The sequence below is a fragment of the Lissotriton vulgaris genome, chromosome 4_1 (genome assembly GCF_964263255.1).
Source record: "Lissotriton vulgaris chromosome 4_1, aLisVul1.2, whole genome shotgun sequence".
NCBI classification, from domain to species: domain Eukaryota; kingdom Metazoa; phylum Chordata; class Amphibia; order Caudata; family Salamandridae; genus Lissotriton; species Lissotriton vulgaris.
This window is the reverse complement of record NC_141691.1, coordinates 1,138,996,356-1,139,014,936: the sequence shown is the minus strand read 5'-3', so window position 1 is coordinate 1,139,014,936 and position 18,581 is coordinate 1,138,996,356. Positions and strand designations below refer to the sequence as shown.

The 18,581-nt window shown below is 45.4% G+C and overlaps 1 protein-coding gene across 3 annotated transcripts in view; it reads right to left on the bottom strand.

Moving 5' to 3' along the window:
- BASP1 (brain abundant membrane attached signal protein 1) overlaps nt 1-18,581 on the bottom strand; it is a 226,637-nt gene that overhangs the window by 17,549 nt on the left and 190,507 nt on the right. Inside the window, exon 1 of one of the 3 annotated variants that reach the window (XM_086965390.1) lies at nt 4,305-4,323. The exons of the other annotated variants lie outside the window; for them this stretch is intronic. The gene's annotated coding sequence lies outside the window, so the exon portion shown is untranslated. Of the gene's footprint in view, nt 1-4,304; nt 4,324-18,581 lie in introns of those variants that run through there. 3 annotated transcript variants of the gene reach the window in all.

Sequence of the window (18,581 nt, the reverse complement as noted above, 5' to 3'; positions counted from 1 at the left end):
GAGGGTGATATGCTACAAAATGAGAGGAGGCCTAATTTCTCTTTTGTTTCTATGATTATGTTATTTCTTTATTTACCGAGGCTCTCATTCCGACGACGGGGAATGATACAAAGCATGGGAATCTATTCAAGTTCCAATACTGGGGTAAAGGTATTTCCTAGAGCAAACGCTTTCTAATCTCTGGGCCCAAGGTAAGTTTTTCTTTTAGGACTTCCATTTCAGACAGCACAAGCTGTCTGTTGCATAAAAGACCTACTGCCTGCTTACAGTGGGCTCACAGCCTACCCACTGCTTACTAGTGGTGACTGGTCACTCTCATATGCTTACTTTTTGTTAGCGTGTGTTCTTTCTTCCTCCTTGTGTTTGTCCCACCCATGAAGCTTTGCCCAGTTACTTGTGTCCTAGCACTGGAAACTTATCGAGCACAACTCTATTTTATGTATAAGCACCTTGTGAGAGTGCATGCGTTTTTCAGCTGTCTCGCTTGTGTCCTTTACCTCTCCCCTCAGTGTTGCTCTTCTCGCCCACGTGCTTCTCCCAGGAACCCCTCTATGATGCGCTCGACCTATTGTTCACTGCGCTACATTCTCACCTGTGTGCTTCTCTTTCCCCACAAAATCCACATTGCTCACTCACTCCTTTCCTTCTCGCAACCATGCCCTCCAAATTGCTCTGACAATGCTGTGTTGCTCTCAACCACCCTCTAGACCTCCATGTTGCGTCCCACCACTTATGCTCCCAGTGTTGCTTTTGCCCCACCCACTCTACACAAAAAAATCACTTTTGCACATTTTTAAAAAACTTCTTATTTACAGATTCAACTCAGATCGCTAAATAATACTCCATAAAAAAGCATCTGCATTAGTTTGAAGGCAAAAATGACAAAATACAAACAAACCGCTTTTTTCTTCTTTGGCAAAGGAAATAGGTCCATGAGGCAAGACCTATTTGGCTTGCTAATGCCTATTTTATAAGAGATCGCTTTGGAGAAGTTGGAGGCAATGCAATACAAGTGGAAATTAGTCACAGCACATTGGGTATTAGTCACTCAAGTTTAAAATGGGTCTAGATTTGGCAGAAAACTAGAGGAGCTCAACACGTTTAGTTGTTAAACACAGAATCCTCAAAATAAATATCATTTAGGATAAGTCTGAAATACTGTGTTGGTTATGACCAGCAGCCTAAGTGTTACCCAGAAACAAAATGAAGGCTAGCAGAGCATTTTCAGTCACTTTCTGCAATCAAAGGCACGAACAAACTGTGCTGCAGCACCTCCAAAGACTGTGCACTGCCTTCGACTGTACTTTACTAAGCCTTTGCATAAACAAAATTGGACTTCTCTTTTCAAAGTTTGTTTTGCAAATTAGCAGCATGTAAATTGTGACTGGCCTCACTTCAGGTGACAAGATGCCATAGCAACACGTGTCACTTGTGCAGCACTGATGTTCGTTGAATCATCATCCTTACCTCCTTGTGATCGGACACCCAAGCACTGCAGAAGAGCAAACTGATGCAATACTTGAAAGTGCCGTAGGATGAAGAGACTGGTTTCACATTCTGCCCACAAAGTTGCACCTAACTCATAAGTGTCAATACATAAATCCCTCCTTATATAAAAATAGACTTCTACTCCATCCTCTAGCAAGCACTTACCCTCAATTAGGGCTAGGCGGAGCTCACAGAGTTTCACTCCATGGAATTCGACGGAGTTACCGAAAAACTCCGCAAGAGTCTGCGAAGTTCTGCCACTGGGCTGAACGAGCAAACTCGGATTCCAGTGGCAATCCGCCTTTAATTGTACGGCACTCCCCTGGTGGCGCTCGCTGCAAGTCCTGGTGGTAGAGAGGTTTCACTAGCTGGCTGGATTACGAAAAACCAAAATTAGGGGCGGTCTTGTAGGGGCCAGCTTGCTGCATGGTAAGCACCAATAGCTCCCACTGGCTGCCGGCGCACACTGGATCAGAGATGTAATATGCATCTGCCTCTTTGCTGCTACTAATCTCCTCTAAACACAACGGGCGCTTGTTTTTTTTCAGACTCTAGAAAGTCTTGCATCTTTTGTTCCACGGCCGTGACAGTAATATCATGGCAGGAGCGCTGCCAGCCACTTCCGTGACAAGGATCGAAGGAGGACATCTATTGGCTGTGGAGGTGGCAGGAGTGTCAGCGCAGTATTGGTCACATCTGCATTCGGCACACATACACACAAAAGTGGTTTCGGCATCTTGGCAACTAACCTGAAGCGACACCGCATTTGGGGTTACAGGGATAGTGGAAACAAGGGGCTTGCACTAAAAGCAGAGCTCAAGTAGGGGTACCACGCGGGTGGCCGGCGACCCCCACTTATTTTAACGGGAGCTCGATAACTAGAGCACATGGAGCCACACATTCAATCTTTGGCCTCTCTGGGGCGAGATCGGAGCTCATTCAGAACGCTGCTCATGCGCTCGCTTCTCTGATGCAATCGCATTAAAAGGGTGAGTGAGGGAAGGCAATGAGTCTGATGGTGCAAGCCACATTTCGTGAAGTCACTTCCTGTTGTGATGTCAGTGTCCCCACACTTCTTTTTTAGGACTTGTGCCCTGACTACAAGTACGCCACACATCAGAGCAGAGTGCTACGTTTTTTAAAAACATATGTTGGATAATGTGAACCCTTATAATAAAGAAGGTCATTATTGCTTAATAATTTCTGTTCAAATATTTTAACTGTGATTTTTTTTAATAGCACTTCAAACTTAACACCTATATAACACTGCTGAAGTAACACTAGAGGATAACTCAATGTGCACAGAACCAATGATTTAAACATAGGCAGGCCCGGACTGGCCATAGCAGGCACCGGGCCATCCCCCGGTGCGTCGCACGGGCGGGGGCGGTTTTGGGCTCCTGGGGACCGTTTTGGTTACAGGGCCGCTTTTGTAGCATAGCTGCAAAATCGGCCCTGTACCAAAATCGGCCAAAAACCGGCCCCGGCAAAGAGCTCGGCGGCACCTCCAACTCCCCTGAGTGGGGAGGGGGGGCCCGGCCGAGAATTTTGCCAGGGCTGTTTGTGGTTCCCAGTCCGGCCCTGAACATAGGCAGATCTATATTTCTACAAAAGAAATCCAAACTTTTACTATAGTACACAGAGAGGGGTAATATGTGTCTGGCAAAAAGGCCAAGTTTGAACTCAACCTCTGACACCCTGTCCTCACTTGGGCACACCTTTCAATCTCCCCCACATTCCCCCAAAGTTACCATCGCTCAATGGCAAATATCGATCACTTAGGAGAGGGCCTTTCCCTGATGGCATTCGGGGGATTTCATCACTATGCGTGTAGACTTTTATAAGAGTTGACAGTCTAGTTCAAGAAAATGTTATTAAGATAGAAGAGTTAACAGTCTAAGTCCATCTTTTTTCTCTTTTTCTAATTCCATCTTGAACCAGCGCAACATTTAATAAAACATCAACATGAATAAGCAATGACCTTGTACTGTCATATTAATTTTATTGGTAGTGGGAAAAGCCTTTTTCCGAGGGTATTATCATTTTTAAATAATATTTTCCTGGATATGGAGTCCCTGGGGCTTGATAAAATACAGCATTAATTCGATCTCCCCAATGCTACCAGATCGGCTCAGCAGCACACATTCTTATCTGCAACGGGTCTAATAGCAGCTGCACAATTTGCAGCACACAGAGGAGGAAGAGACAGATACAATACGAGTATACAGGAGCAGAACACAACAGGAATCTGCAAGAGCACACTTGTAAAAGAAGGGCACAGAACTCAAACATAGGCATTTGGAGATAGCATCCATCCATTGTTTTTAGCAGGTAAGACATCTGGTTTCAACAAATGCAAAACAACGCATGCATCAAGATTGAAATTATAGGTGCAGTTGCAAGCATTATGCACTCGGCGTGAGAGAAGAAAGCATGCCCCATATGGGCAGCCTGCTTGTACAATCACAACATTTCTCCACTATCTGAAAATGTAACCCCTCAAGAAGGGACGCTAGTAAAGAGAAGCAAATGGCCAATCCAACAAAAACTCTTGCTGCCTAGCAGCTGAACCGTGCTTATGGCATCTCCTGGAATGAAGCTTTGCTTCCTGCATGCAAACGCGCACCCGCGAAGTTGATTCCGTGGCCTGCCAACGTGTTGTTAAATAACACATGCACAAAATCAAGCACACTGTGCTTTACTCTCATAGGTATTATTCATTTAAGAGGACCCGTGCATAACTGCATACATTCCACATATGCATCCCCCTTTCGCACTCGAAGCTTCACTCGTTCTCATCTAGGCTTCCCTCTCACCGTTTCACTTTCCCGCTGTAGACACCGAGGAGTGTGACCGAACCATGATTCCGAGCAAAGCTCCTAGAGGTAGTTCGAGCATGAGCAGAGATTTGCAAGTGCATAAAGCTATTCATCAATCGTCGTCCAAAGGGGCGTGGCCTTGAAGTGAAAAATGAGCCCATGACCAGCTTGGCGACAGTGGTATCCCCGCCCACGGGTTAAGTCAAGGGCGGCGGGTAAACAAAAGAGTTTGCTCAGAAGTTGCAAAAAGATCTGTAAAGTTTTGCTTACTGGATAACTCCGCTTCGCAAGTTGTTGGCGGAGGTTTTGCGGGGGGGAGGGCGGGGGGACGGACGGACGACTACGTGCTCCTAGCGGAGTGGGTAAACTCCACGAACTATTACACCCAATCATGCCCGGAATGAAGAAAAGTAGCAAATTACCCAAGTGCTTTAGCAAATCCAAAGGGAGTTTTACAAGAGGCATTCAATGATATCGGTTTTTGGAAGATATTGGTGTAACTAATATTTGAAGTATTAACAGTCCACATTGTTGCACTTCATTTTATAAGAAAGGGAAGCAAGTCATTTTATATCACTTTTGGAATGTTGTTTTTTTTGTACTGCCTTTATTACAATTTGGACTGAAATCAAAGTTAAAGGGCAGAGAGTCTGAGAAGCCAAACAATCAAAGTATCCGTAGGTCAAGGCACAACCTGCAGAAATGATGCGGTAGTTGTGGTAGTTTCCAGGTTCACCAATATTAAGGAAAAAACACAGAACACTGGGAATAACCCACACATTGCCATAGTAGTCCCTGGCCCTTAAGAGCACCACTTAATGTACAGATGAAAGAGCAGAATGACTTCACTTCACAGTGAAGTCAGCCAATGTCTGAATTGGGCGGACTCTTTCCCCCATGCTGTAGTGGGCAGAATTGAAGCTTGAATGACAACAAAAGACCAATGGAAGAAGGGAACCCGCAAAAAGCCTCTATAAATGAATAAATATAATTTTACTAAAACCAAAAGGTTTGGACAAATGAAGGAACTAACAAATATTGGCAAAGCAAATAGGTCATGCATTGACTTCCAAGCGTTTAGGTTTTGCAAATGATTTTTTTAAAATATGTTTTTTGTAAACGTTATTGCAAAATCTTTTTCACAATCGGGTCTGTAGTCCCCTGGCACCATTGGGTGCTACTTTATTTAAGCCAGTGCACATTGTGCAAATGCCAGAACTTTCCCACGCTGCCTGTGGAACAAGTTTGGGTTGGGGTTCCTTGTATGCTGCAAACGCTAATAAAAACACAATGCCAGCAATCACAGTGAAATTGGCCAAATCTTTAAGTGGGTTGATCAGTACCCCATGGTGTATGCATAGTGTGCGGAAGAAAAATACGAATTAACCAACAGTCCAATGAATGAAGAGGGCTGGTTGGAAGCTCCTGAAAATAAGTATATTATATAAAGTGTGTCTAAAATCAAAAGATCTTGGATAAAGGTGGACCGCCACCAAACCAGCGGGTGTTTCGTCGCGAACAAGACCCTCCGAAGTCCGTTCTCTATTATATGTTTTCCTCCCAAGCGGTAAACACCACAAGTTGACGAAACTGTGTGCTGGCCAAAGTATTTTATTTTCAGTCAGCCCTCGTGTACCTGGTCTACACGAGGGCTGACGAAACTGTGTGCTGGCCAAAGTATTTTATTTTCAGTCAGCCCTCGTGTACCTGGTCTACACGAGGGCTGACTGAAAATAAAATACTTTGGCCAGCACACAGTTTCGTCAACTTGTGGTGATATATATATATATATATATATTCCACAACACCTCCAGTAAGCAGTTCCGCAACACCAGCGAGAAAGGAGACGGACCACAGGATCAGGTGCGATAATTTATTTTAGCACAGAGAAGAACAGCTACGTGTTTCAGGCTACACAAGCCCTTGTTCACGCTATATACACATATATACATACACATATATATCATGTGATCAAGCTCCGCCCGCGGAGCGAAACGCGTCAGGGAGAGCACTTGCTCTGCTATGGAAAGCAATAAATTTGCACTGCTGACACTTAAATCGTGTGATGGCGTTTTGATATTATTCAAAATACACTTTGGAGGAGAGGTGGTCTGCGCCTGCTTGTGACCGCGATTAGAAGCGGTCGGGTTTCTTCTGATATATATTTATATACATACACACACACACACACACACACAGGAACACTCCAAAAGCCACTTCCAATCCCCACGGACCGGCGAAGCAGGAGACTGACCACAGGATCTGGCAAAACGATTTCTTTATTAGTGCAGGTAAACAGCAATGACATATATATATATATATATATATATATATATATATTACCTACTGGCTATCGCCAGTAGGTGTATATATAGTTAGAATTTTCAAAAATCCCATAGGGAAAAAATCTTTGGCTTTGTGGACGGAATCGGCTGAAATTTTCAGGAAAATGGCACATTTTGTTTCTGAGCGTCCCTTGAAAATTTGGGGGGGTTTCGTCAAGGGGGGGGCCGAGAAAAAAGGGGGGTCCCAAAACGCGTTTGTCCCATGTTAATTTCCATAGGGCGGTTGGCCTCACTTTTAGCTCGAACGGCTGAATGGATTTGCACGAAACTTGGCAAAATTGTAGGGACTGTTAGCCCGATGTGCCTTTGCTAGGTCTCAATATATGTGCTCCAGTGGATTTTGAGAAATTAACGTTCAAAACAAGATATATATCTGTAACAGCGCTCCGGGCTGCGCTCCGGTCCGCTTACTTTTCGCGAAACGGAACTTTGCGATGCGAAGCTGATTGGCTTTCCGGTGTCTGTCAACATTCTAAACAGTCCGGAGCGGCCGCCATCTTATCTCTCGGTAGGCTCGAGAGAAGAAGAGGTGAAAAACGAAGGGGAAATTTAATGTAAGGGGGCAAGGTAGACCCTTCTTGACCCCCTAGGAATGATGTTGGGGTTATTAAAGGGTCCCGTGGGGAAAATAAAAAAAAAATTGATTTTTCACGGTAGAAGCGCTTCTCGGGCCGCGAACTGGGCCGCAAACTGGTAGCGAAACGGGAATTCGCCATTTTGTGTTTCGTTTTAATTAAATTACTAGGTATAAGGGGGTGCGGGAGACTTATCCTGATCCCTTATGTTTTCTGAGGGTGGCTGAGGAGGCTCATATATGTTGATATATGTCTTCCAGCGGCTGTGCGTGCGCCATCTTATCTCTCGGTAGGATCGAGAGAGAAGAAGAGGTGAAAAACGAAGGGGGAATTTAATGAAAGGGGGCAAGGTAGACCCCTCTTGACCCCCTAGGAATGATGTTGGGGTTATTAAAGGGTCCTGTGGGGAAAATAAAAAAAAAAAGATTTTTCACGGTAGAAGTGCTTCTCGGGCCGCGAACTGGGCCGCAAACTGGTAGCGAAGCGGGAATTCGCCATTTTGTGTTTCGTTTTAATTAAATTACTAGGTATAAGGGGGTGCGGGAGACGTATCCTGATCCCTTATGTTTTCTGAGGGTGGCTGAGGAGGCTCATATATGTTGATACAGGTCTTCCAGCGGCTGTGCGTGAGCGTTTTTTTTTTTGCTGCGTGACGTCTGTTAACGTTCGATTCGATGGAAATCAGGAAGTGTTGACCGCCAATTTGTCACTGCGATAAAATATTTTGTTATAAATGAATCCTTATTGATAAACATTGTATGCGCCATCTTGCCTTTTTTCCAATGGCACAATTTTGTCGTGCACGGCAGCCATTTTAGATGCCTTGACCAGACCCACTCTCTGCACGCCGTCTATTCTCAGCACGGCTCCCCACCCTCGCAAGCATCTCCCCCACGCACTGGTCACCCCCGCTCTCTCTCTCATGCATGGGCCATAAACTTCCCCCCATCTGCGCTGCTCTTCCCTGAGAATCACACCCTGTGCCCGCCCGATACCTCCCTTTCACCCTATTCACTACCGCACCCTCTGACACTCCTCTTCCTCTGTGTCCGATTGTCCAGGCCGGTCCCAGGCTATCACCTAGCCCTGCGGATGTAGTTTATGGCCCCAGCTGCAGAGAATCCAGACATGCCAACCCTCCCGATTCAGGCGTGAGACTACCGATTTCAGTGCTAGTCTCCCGCCTCCCGATTCCTGCAAGCAAAAACCCGATTCCTCGGGGGTTTCAGCTGACAGGGCTTGGTATTGTGTTGCGTGCTAATTCTTCCAGGAAACGTCAGAGGGCCGATGCAGGGGCTCTAGAAGGGGTGATAAACCATTTAAGCCTCATTAACAAGCGCATGGTCTTTTAAAGATATGTGAAGTACTCGGGGCGGCGGTGAGTGTGTGCCCTCTTTCAGGAGCGGGCGGGTGAGTGGGGGGGGGGGGCACTGCCAGTAACTTGCCAGGCCAGGCAGTGTTCAACACTTGCATCACCCTTTCTCTGCCTGCTATTGCGCTCCATGCTTCGGAAAGGTAAGAAAAAGAACGTGCATTTGAGTTTGAAATGTCCGATCCTGTAGCAGCACACTTCCAAAGCCCACACATGACAATAACCCGATTCAAGGCCCCATTCACCCGATTTTTTAAAAATATATAGTACTCCAACAAAGTAGGATTATAAAACTTTATTAACTTTATAAATATAACGAACGCAACAAAAACTGTAAATACATTTAAACATTTTTTGGCAAAAAGCAGCAACAATGGTCAGTAGCTGTCTTTTGTGCAAATAGTCCCAAGGCAGCACAACGTGCTGAGTTCTGGACGGCACCCAGGTGATGTTACCTGGGTGCCGCACTGGTTTTTGGTTTCCTACAATGCAGCTCAGAAAAACAGCGTGGGGCGTCCCGGGTGGTGCGGGGGAGGCCTCGTCAGTAGCGGTCTGTTGTGCGAATAGTCCCAAGGCAGCAGAACGCGCTGAGATGTGGATGGCACCCAGGTGATGTCCAGTAACTTGCCGCACTTGTTTTGGCATCCTACAATGCTGCTCCGAAAAACGGCGTGGGGCGCCCCGGGGGGGCGTGGGGGAGGCGGCGTGAACGGGCCTCCCCAGGTGGAGGCTCGTCTGCTGTACTGGGGCGCCCCTTTACCGTTTCAGTTGCCATTCCGCCCGCTTTTGCTACACTGTGCCTCATCCTCCATTCAGCTGTTTATCGCCCACTCTTGCGGCTACAGCGTCTCGCTCACCATGTAGTTGAGTTGCGCCCACTCTTGCGGTGCAGCGATAGGCGGCTGCCATTGGATTCTTAAAATGGCGGACGGCTCTTCGGATTTGGGCCTGGTCCACTAAAATGGCCCTGGGACACCTTGGAACTCGGACGCTTGCCTGCTAGGGCTTGGGCTCCATTCTCGAAAGCGTCCCCTCAGCCGTGAAGATTCTACAAAAGTCTTGAGGGCCCTCGACTCCTGCAGGCTTCCGGTGGGGAGCGGCTGCCATGATTGCTCGCGGAATGACCACGACGGAGCCACAAGATGGTGGTGCTCTCATGCTGACGCCAGTTTCAGTCTGAAACATCCAGAAACAAGGTGGGGCTTTCATCGTTTGGGAAAAAAAAATGTTCTAAACCAATGAAAAGTGTTATTTTTAGGTCATATGACCAAGCCTTCCATCATTAGGAAACCAAAAGTAAAATGAACCAATGAAAAGTTTTATAAACAAGTCACATGACCTGTTATGCGGCATAGGGCTACAAAAAGCGTAGAAAATCCGTTGGCACGTGAGGCGGCGTCAGTAGCGGACCGATGTGCGAATAGGCCGAAGGCAGCACAACGCGCCGAGATCCGGATGGCACCAAGTTGTTGTCCAGCAAGTTGCTGCACTGGTGTGGCTATCCTACAATGCTGCGCCGAAAGTCGGCGTGGGGCGCCCCGTTGGCCTGTAAGGTCGCGTCAGTCAGTGGGGGCTGTGCGTCTCCCCCAAGATGGAGGCTCCTCGGCTGCAGTGGGGCGCCCCTTAGCGTTTCACTCGCCGTCCAACTGAGTTGCGTCCGCACTTGCGGCTACAGTAGGCCGAAGGCAGCACAGCGCGCCGAGATCTGGATGGCACCGAGGTGGTGTCCAGCAAGTTGCCACACTGGTGTGGCCATCCTACAATGCTGCGCCGAAAGACTGCGTGTCCAGCTGAGTTCCGGTCACTCTTGCGGTACAGTGACTCGAACGCGCCGAGATCCGGATGGCACCGAGGTGGTGTCCAGCAAATTGCCGCACTGGTGTGGCCATCCTACAATGCTGCGCCGAAAGACGGCGTGTCCAGCTGAGTTCCGGTCACTCTTGCGGTACAGTGACTCGAACGCGCCGAGATCCGGATGGCACCGAGGTGGTGTCCAGCAAGTTGCCGCACTGGTGTGGCCATCCTACAATGCTGCGCCGAAAGTCGGCGTGGGGTGCCCCGTTGGCTCATGAGGTGATGTCAGTAGTGGACCGATGTGTGAATAGGTCGGAACCAGCACAAGGCGCCAAGATCCGGATGGCAAGTCCTGGATGTTGAGTGCCATAGTTGAGAGTTCTGAGCAGTGCTTGTTAGACTGTCTGAAGCTTATTTGCACCTGCTGCAGCTTCACTATTGCCCTGGTGTGGCCAAAGATCGCCCATGACATAGGCGGCCGGCTCCCGAGGTCCGGCGGAACTTTTTTCCTTTTCCTTTCTGCTTCTTGTCCCACAATCCGTTTCACCTGAAGACACGACCAGGTCCCTGAAAGTGTGCAGGGGGACGTTATTGATTGAATCAAAATGGCGGCTTGACACAAAGCTGACTCAAGCATTGCTGTTGATGCTATACAGACAAAATTTGTTTTTCAGTTTGTACATTCTTCAGGATATTTTTTTTTCTATCCAAGGCTGATTGAGAGTTTGTAGAAAAATGGCTTCAGATTTTCCACATACTACTCTTCAACATTCTTCCTAAATGTAACAATGTGAGACTCACTAGGAGAACAGCTGTTTATCTTTCCTTTCAAAATGCTGCCAACAATATTTTCTGAATGGAAGACACCATCTTGTAGCAGAAAGGGGTTCTGGTCTGGCCGATGGTTGGTGGAGACATTTTGACTATATCTTGGACCTGCCCGGCCTCGCCCAAAATGGCGCCGGTATAAATGGGACTCGTAACTCCTTGTTGTGTACTGGATGAACAACCTTGATATCACGAGATATGAATGCAGTTTTGATGCTCATGGCGGGCGGGGACGAGAATTGATTGAATATTTAGACATCCCTATTGATATTAAGTTCTGATGTGTTTTTGATTACTGTACTATTGAAAGTTCGAATTAACGTCACCCATGGTACTTGCCCGCAAATGTATATCTAGATAATTTTTTTGTAAGTGGCCCTGTCGTATTTTAATTACAAAATGTACGTCCACCGATTCCGCAACTGTTAGACACCTTAGTTCTTGCAACCAAATGGCCCGCTCGTTACGTTCCTCTATAATGTAAATGTCTCCTCATCATATACGATTTCAGTTTGCTCCGTGGCCGGCCCACGTGGTTATAGGCCCGTATTTGTATACTGACATTTTCACAATAAAGGTTTTTAAAACAAAACATGGTAGTAGTATTTACATTGGTAAAGTTTTTACTTTTAGTCACTGTTTTCGAATCAGTAAAAGGCAAGTGAAATAAAGCAGTCCAATTACATGACGGATAAAAGGTATAATACGTAGGAACGCAGTAAAGATAAATGGTCAAGGGCAGTTGTGTTTTCCACTCCTGCAACATAAAGTGATCGATAAGAATCTGATTATCAGGCGTATCGGCGACTAAGACAGCAGGCCGAGCCTCTTTTACTCAACGGCCCCGTCATGGGACGAAGAAACGCCCTTTTTCTCGAAAAAGGAATATATTTTACTTGCAGAACAGTTGTAAATTTTCCGGGAAAGTACATTAGCCTGGAATATTATAACATATATGTTTAAAAAAAAAAAATGTTCGAAATCAATAAAAAGCGTATTTTTTAGGTCATATGACCAAGCTTTTCATTATTAAAATAACAAAAGTAAAATGAACCAATAAAAAGTTTTATTAACAAGTCACATGACCTGTTATGCTTACGTTACGCGCCGCGCCCCGGATCACTTCCGGGTGTGCTAACGCGGCGTGTCATATAACGCATTACGCGACAACGTAGGTCAAGAATATAGTCAAAATGTCTCCACCAACCAGCGTTCGGAACACAACCCCTTTCAGCAGTCCAAAAAGTTCTGTTAAATGACAACAGAGGGGACAGGCAACAAGAACCATCCGTCAAAGAGGGGAGGGCAAGTTCTTCTCTACCGGGTCATGTTGGGGCGCTACCGGAACTGATCGAATTGGTAGTCTACAGTGTTTCTGGATGTTTCAGACTAAAGCTGGCGTCAGCATGAGAGCACCACCATCTCGTAGCTCCGTCGTGGCCATTCCACGAGCAAACATGGCAGCCGCTCCCCACCAGAAGCCTGCGGGAGTCGGGGGCCCCCCAAGACTTTTGTAGAATCTTCACGGCTGAGGGGACGCTTTCGAGAATGGGACCCAAGCCCTATCAGGGAAGCGTCCGAGTTCCAAGGTGTCCCAGGGCCATTTTAGTGGACCACGCCCAAATCTGAAGAGCCGGCCGCCATTTTAAGAGTCCTGTGGCAGTCGCTTATCGTTGCATCGCAAGAGCGGGAGCAACTCAACTACATGGTGAGCGAGACGCTGTAGTCGCAAGAGCGGGCGGTAAACAGCTGAATGGTGGAAGAGGCACAGTGTAGCAAAAGCGGGCGGAATGGCAACTAAAACGGTAAAGGGGCGCCCCACTACAGCGTGTCTTCAGGTCAAACGGATTGTGGGACAAGGTCCAGAATAGAAGAGTCATCAAAAGGCAAAAAGTTCCGCCGGACCCCGGGAGCCGGCCGCCTATGTCGGGGGCGATCTCAGGCTACACCAGTGCTATAAGACTTGGGGAGGGGGTCGGAGCCAAGCGTCTTCTCCGAGTCCGTGCCATCACACCGCCCCTCGGGGGCCTCCGTCAAGCGGTTTAGGGAGGTACCATATCACATTGTTTTCAAATGCAGTCAGGTCCACAAACGACCCTCACTTACTTTGAGAATAGTGAAGCTGCAGTAGGTGGAAATAAGCTTCAGACAGTGTTACAAGCGCTGCTCAGAACTCTGAACTATGGCACCCAACATCCAGAACTTATGCCATTTGAGAATGGCAGTGACATCGAAGCAACTCAGGGACCAAAACCATTAACGTACTTTCACGTATGAAAATCTTACTTGGGGAGGGGGCAGGAGCGAAGCGCCCCCTCCCAGTCCGCGCCACCACACCGTATGTTGAAAATCTGAAGCCATCGTTCTACAAACTCAACCAACCTTGGATGGAAAAATCTAGAAAAATGTATAAACTGAAAACCAGTTTTGGTCTGCATAGCATCAGTAGCAACGCTTGCTATCAGAGTGCATGAGTTTCATGCTCGATCGATTGAGCTAGCCGGATCGGGCAATAAAAAGTATAAAATAGTTATGTAAATAGTTATTTAATAAAATGTTTTACCCTGTTACTTTGCTGGTGTGTTGTATATATTTTTAATATTTGCATAGGGTTTGTCGTTATTTTGGGCGGGGTGGGTGACGGAGCCGAGCTGTCTTGCAGCCCTCATGGTGTGGAGCTCAGTTCATCTCACTATTTTCGTATTTCTCATGAAGGGTTGTTCCTAATATTTCTATTTTAGCGAGGTCAAAAAGAGATCCAATTAGTGGCCTACTGATTTTGCTCGATTACTTTTATTTTTTTACACGATTTTTCACGATTTTTCACTATCTGCAAAGACTAAACAGAGTATTGCGACTTTGTGCTTGTTTGTAAATAGAGAATGAACCAAAGAGAATAAACTGTTAAACAGTAAATGCTTGGATAACAATCAATCAAATGGAGAGACAAGCAGGCACGACGGATTACAACGGGGGTAAAGGCCTGCGTTAACTACTCTTCACTATCTGCAAAGAGAGAGTACTACTAAGAGAAAAGAGGGGGGGGGCAGCATTCAAAGCACCGCAGCGTGCATAATAACGAAAACGTTTTTACCTATCACGTACTTGACATTTGACAGCTTTTGATATTTGCTATTAAAAAACCATTGAAATTCACAGAAAAAACCATAGGTTTTAAGGCCATATATAGTTAGGAATTTGCATTTACAAAACCTTGAAAATTCACTGAAAAAACCATTGGTTATAGACCATATATAGTTAGGGATTAGCCTTTTCAAAACCTTATTTTACTCACACAAAACCATTGAAATTTCATATATAGTTAGTTGCACTAACTATATATCGCGCACCCGCAATCCACTGCTGATGTCACATATTACATCATTCATGACATGGTTAGTGACATCACTGATGACATCACTGATGACATCTCAAATGACATCACTGATGACATCTCAAATGACATCACTGATGACATCACTGATGACATCTCAAATGACATCACTGATAAAATCACTGATAACATCTCATTTGACATGACTGATCACATCACTGATGATATCATTCCTGTGATAATACCATGAACCTCTTCAGACTCTAATATAACCTTAGATACAATCAGTGTAAACAGACAGTCACAGACTGTCACTCATCCATGGAGTTACTCACACACCTAGTCAATTATGCAAAAAATCAATCACACCTCCATTTTCTCAACTATACAGTTATACACACCTTACTTATTCAAACATATACTAACACATATTTACTTTCTTATACAATCCCTGATACATGTTCACAATGATCCATACAGCCACTCACACATTCACTGGCTCTTATGCACAGTTATTTATATATGTCAACTCTCACATGTACTGTGTTTTACATATGTACTTACTTTGACATGTAGCACTGAGATATCCATTCACTCACTAATACACTCATGCACAGTCAACCGCCCATACAGCTGTTTCCACATGCACTTTTGAACCCATACATATAGTGAATCAACTACTCACACATCTATGTACAGAGTCACAGACCTCCCAGCCACCCATACACACACACTCAGTTTCCCATACAAATACTTGGACAACCAATGAATAACCCATACAGTTACTCATATAGCTACTGATCAACACATGCAGCAGTTTGTAGAACAACAGATATAATGATGCACAAATTAAGACAGTTTAGTCACTAACCCATGCACTCAGTGAGACACATTTAATCACTCACTCATACAGTCAGTCATGCACCTACTAAATCCTTCATCCAGACACGTATACATCCACTCATTCTTCAATATGTAAGACATATTTTAACTTTACAGAAACATACAGTCACTGGATGTTGTCATCAGTGATGTCATCAGTGATGTCATTTGAGATGTCATCAGTGATGTCATCAGTGATGTCACTAACCATGTCATGAATGATGTAATATGTGACATCATCAGCAGTGGATTGCGGGTGCGCGATATATAGTTAGTGCAACTAACTATATATGACATTTCAATGGTTTTGTGTGAGTAAAATAAGGTTTTGAAAAGGCTAATCCCTAACTATATATGGTCTATAACCAATGGTTTTTTCAGTGAATTTTCAAGGTTTTGTAAATGCAAATTCCTAACTATATATGGCCTAAAACCTATGTTTTTTTCTGTGAATATATATATATATATATATATATATATATATATATATATATATATACATACACACACACATACATATACACACACACAAGCCCATTTGTATTTTCCATTTTTGTATATACAACTTGTAAAACTAAAAAAAGGACCGTTTTTTAAATAAAGACACAAATCAGGCGAGTAGGATAGTCAAGAGATTTTATTCACAAGAAAGCCCAAAATAGTTATCTTTAAACCACTGTGATACAACCTCGAATGTAATCCATGCTTTGCGGGTCCATAATGCAGGACATGGCCCTGGGTTTCTCTTTGGTCTCAGCAGCGATGGGTGCTCCATTTGAGCGAAGGAGCGCCGCCCCCCTGCCACCACCAGTAAATAAAACTAGTTTCAAACCGGTTTAAATTATTGTTTTATTTTAAACCCCAGGACGGATGAGTCTTGGGGGCGGGTCTAGAGTCCTTCCAGGGGATGACCATGTTGGCGACTCCCTTTACAGTGCATGAGGTGTTTGGTCGGACGTCTCAGGCCGGCCAACCCCTTCAAGCGCAGTGAAGCTCTCTCCGCCTCAGCTGTGTTGCTGGGGCTGGAGAGAGCAGACACAGGCTCCCAGTATGCCCGGAAGCGCAAGTTACAGACGCTCAAGCCAATCCTGAAGCTGGTCCAATGTGAGAGCAGCTTCAGGATTGGCTTCAGGGAGCCTGTACCCCAGAGCCAGAAGCAAGAAGAGCGGATGGTCTGGAGTCGGCGGAGGAAGCAGCATTAAGGTAAGTTGAAGTTTATTTATTTTTTGTTCATTTTTATTTGTACTCAAAGCCTCTCTACTCCCAACCTCCAGCCAGGCCTCCCCCCCCCCCCCCCCACCCCCCTCTTTGGCATGGGACAGGCCACTACTGGGTCGCAGTATCCTTGCACACATTACCCATTAGTTAGTGCCTCTAACTGCTGGTTTCAGTCTGTGGCTGTAATCCGCCTTAGATGGGTCATCGCACCTGACTGCAGTACCAAGTAGATATGCGGTTGCATGATCCTTACCCACAGGCAATTAGGGACAGACCGCGGGACAAACCCCTACCAACAGCTTCAACGCAGTGTGACAGTTTGAATGCGGCAATCATGTTTGGGTGTTTGTGTGTGTGTGGGGCGGGGAAGGAGGGGTGGCAGGGTCAGGTCCTCGAAATACTTTTTTCATGTTCACCTAATGATGGCAGTGTGTGGGTGAATTTAAAGATGCAACAGTTTATATAAATCCTACTGGATGAATGAGTTCAATGTGAGAGATTTGTTTTTATTAAACCCAGTAAGCAAATGTTGGTTCTCGTTTCTTGGAACTTATTGTATGATGCAACACCAGCCTCTTAGATTGCTTCACTCCCTACCAGGGAAACGGAGTCTGCGCAGCATTTAAAGACCTTATGCAGAAAAGAGGAATAGAGTATAGCTACATCAAGGTCCATTATCAATTGGCTTAGGGGATTTTCTTGCCTATTGTGGGACTCTCGTGAATGAATGGCTTTACAGCCTTTCCATTATCACTTTTAAGAGGAGTCTGGGACACCTCTGAAATGCTCCATTTCCTGCTCTGGTAACAGACTAGGTTCCTACTCTCCGTGCCTGCTGGTTGGAGGGTGTGGTATAAGTAACTTTCACACATGTGCACTGCTCATTCCGGGGCCATACAGATATGAAGCTAGTCATGTGGGAACTAACTTATACATGCTGTCAACTCAGATTTGCACGTGCACTCTCAAACCCTCAGTACGTATCACAAAGTGAGCGGTCATGTATCTGAATGAGTTGGGGCACTCAGACCTGTGTTTTGATTCACCAAGAGAGTATGTAAGTGTTAAAATGTGTTTAGGACCGAACAAGACAGAAGGCCACTCTCTTGCTCTCATGTCATATGCACAGTCATGTCATACGTGTGTGTGTGTGTGTTTGTAAATGTGTAAGAGGACCTTTATTTGGGAGTGAGCAAGTCCATCTGTAGGAATTTTTGTACGTGTGTGTGTCTGCATATATTCAGAAGTGTGCACTTGTGTAGGGCTGTAATGAGGTGAGGCCAGTCATTGCCAGCTCTGGCACTGTCACTCTGATTGCTGGATCCTTTTGGTTTTGCCTACCATACAGCCCAATTGGTCTGGGTGCAAAAGACCTATTCTGAACTAACAGTGGGCCTCAGCACACCCACCGCTTACCATTGGGTTGGGCTTACTATCATTAAAAATAAAAAATAAAAAATCTGGCTTGCCTTCCTCTAATTGCGTTTGACTCTTACCCTGAAGTACAGCCTCTTTACAGTACTTTTGATTGGCTGACTTGTGGCCTTCCACTGCTAATTTTTATGAAACCATTTTTTTATTTTTGGTCAAGCACCCTAAAATCTGCCAAAAATATGCACTTATCTTAGAAATTTGGGTTTCTAAGGAAAGATCAGGTTTCATATAACTAACCAGATTTCCAACAGTTTTTGCAGGTATGGCAGAGTGCTCATCACTGTAAACATATAGTCTAGGTTAAATTTTCCACTCGCTTTTTATGTAATCAGTAGTTCCCTTTTGGATTAATTCAGTTTGAGAAATGAAAGGCTATATGCTTATTAGGGCATTAATTAGCTCCTCCTATAAGGCACCGTTAGAGGAAGTGGTGAAAAGTGAGGGAACTTTAATGGCTGTGCATTATGGTTTCTTAGTCCGTTTTCCCCTTAT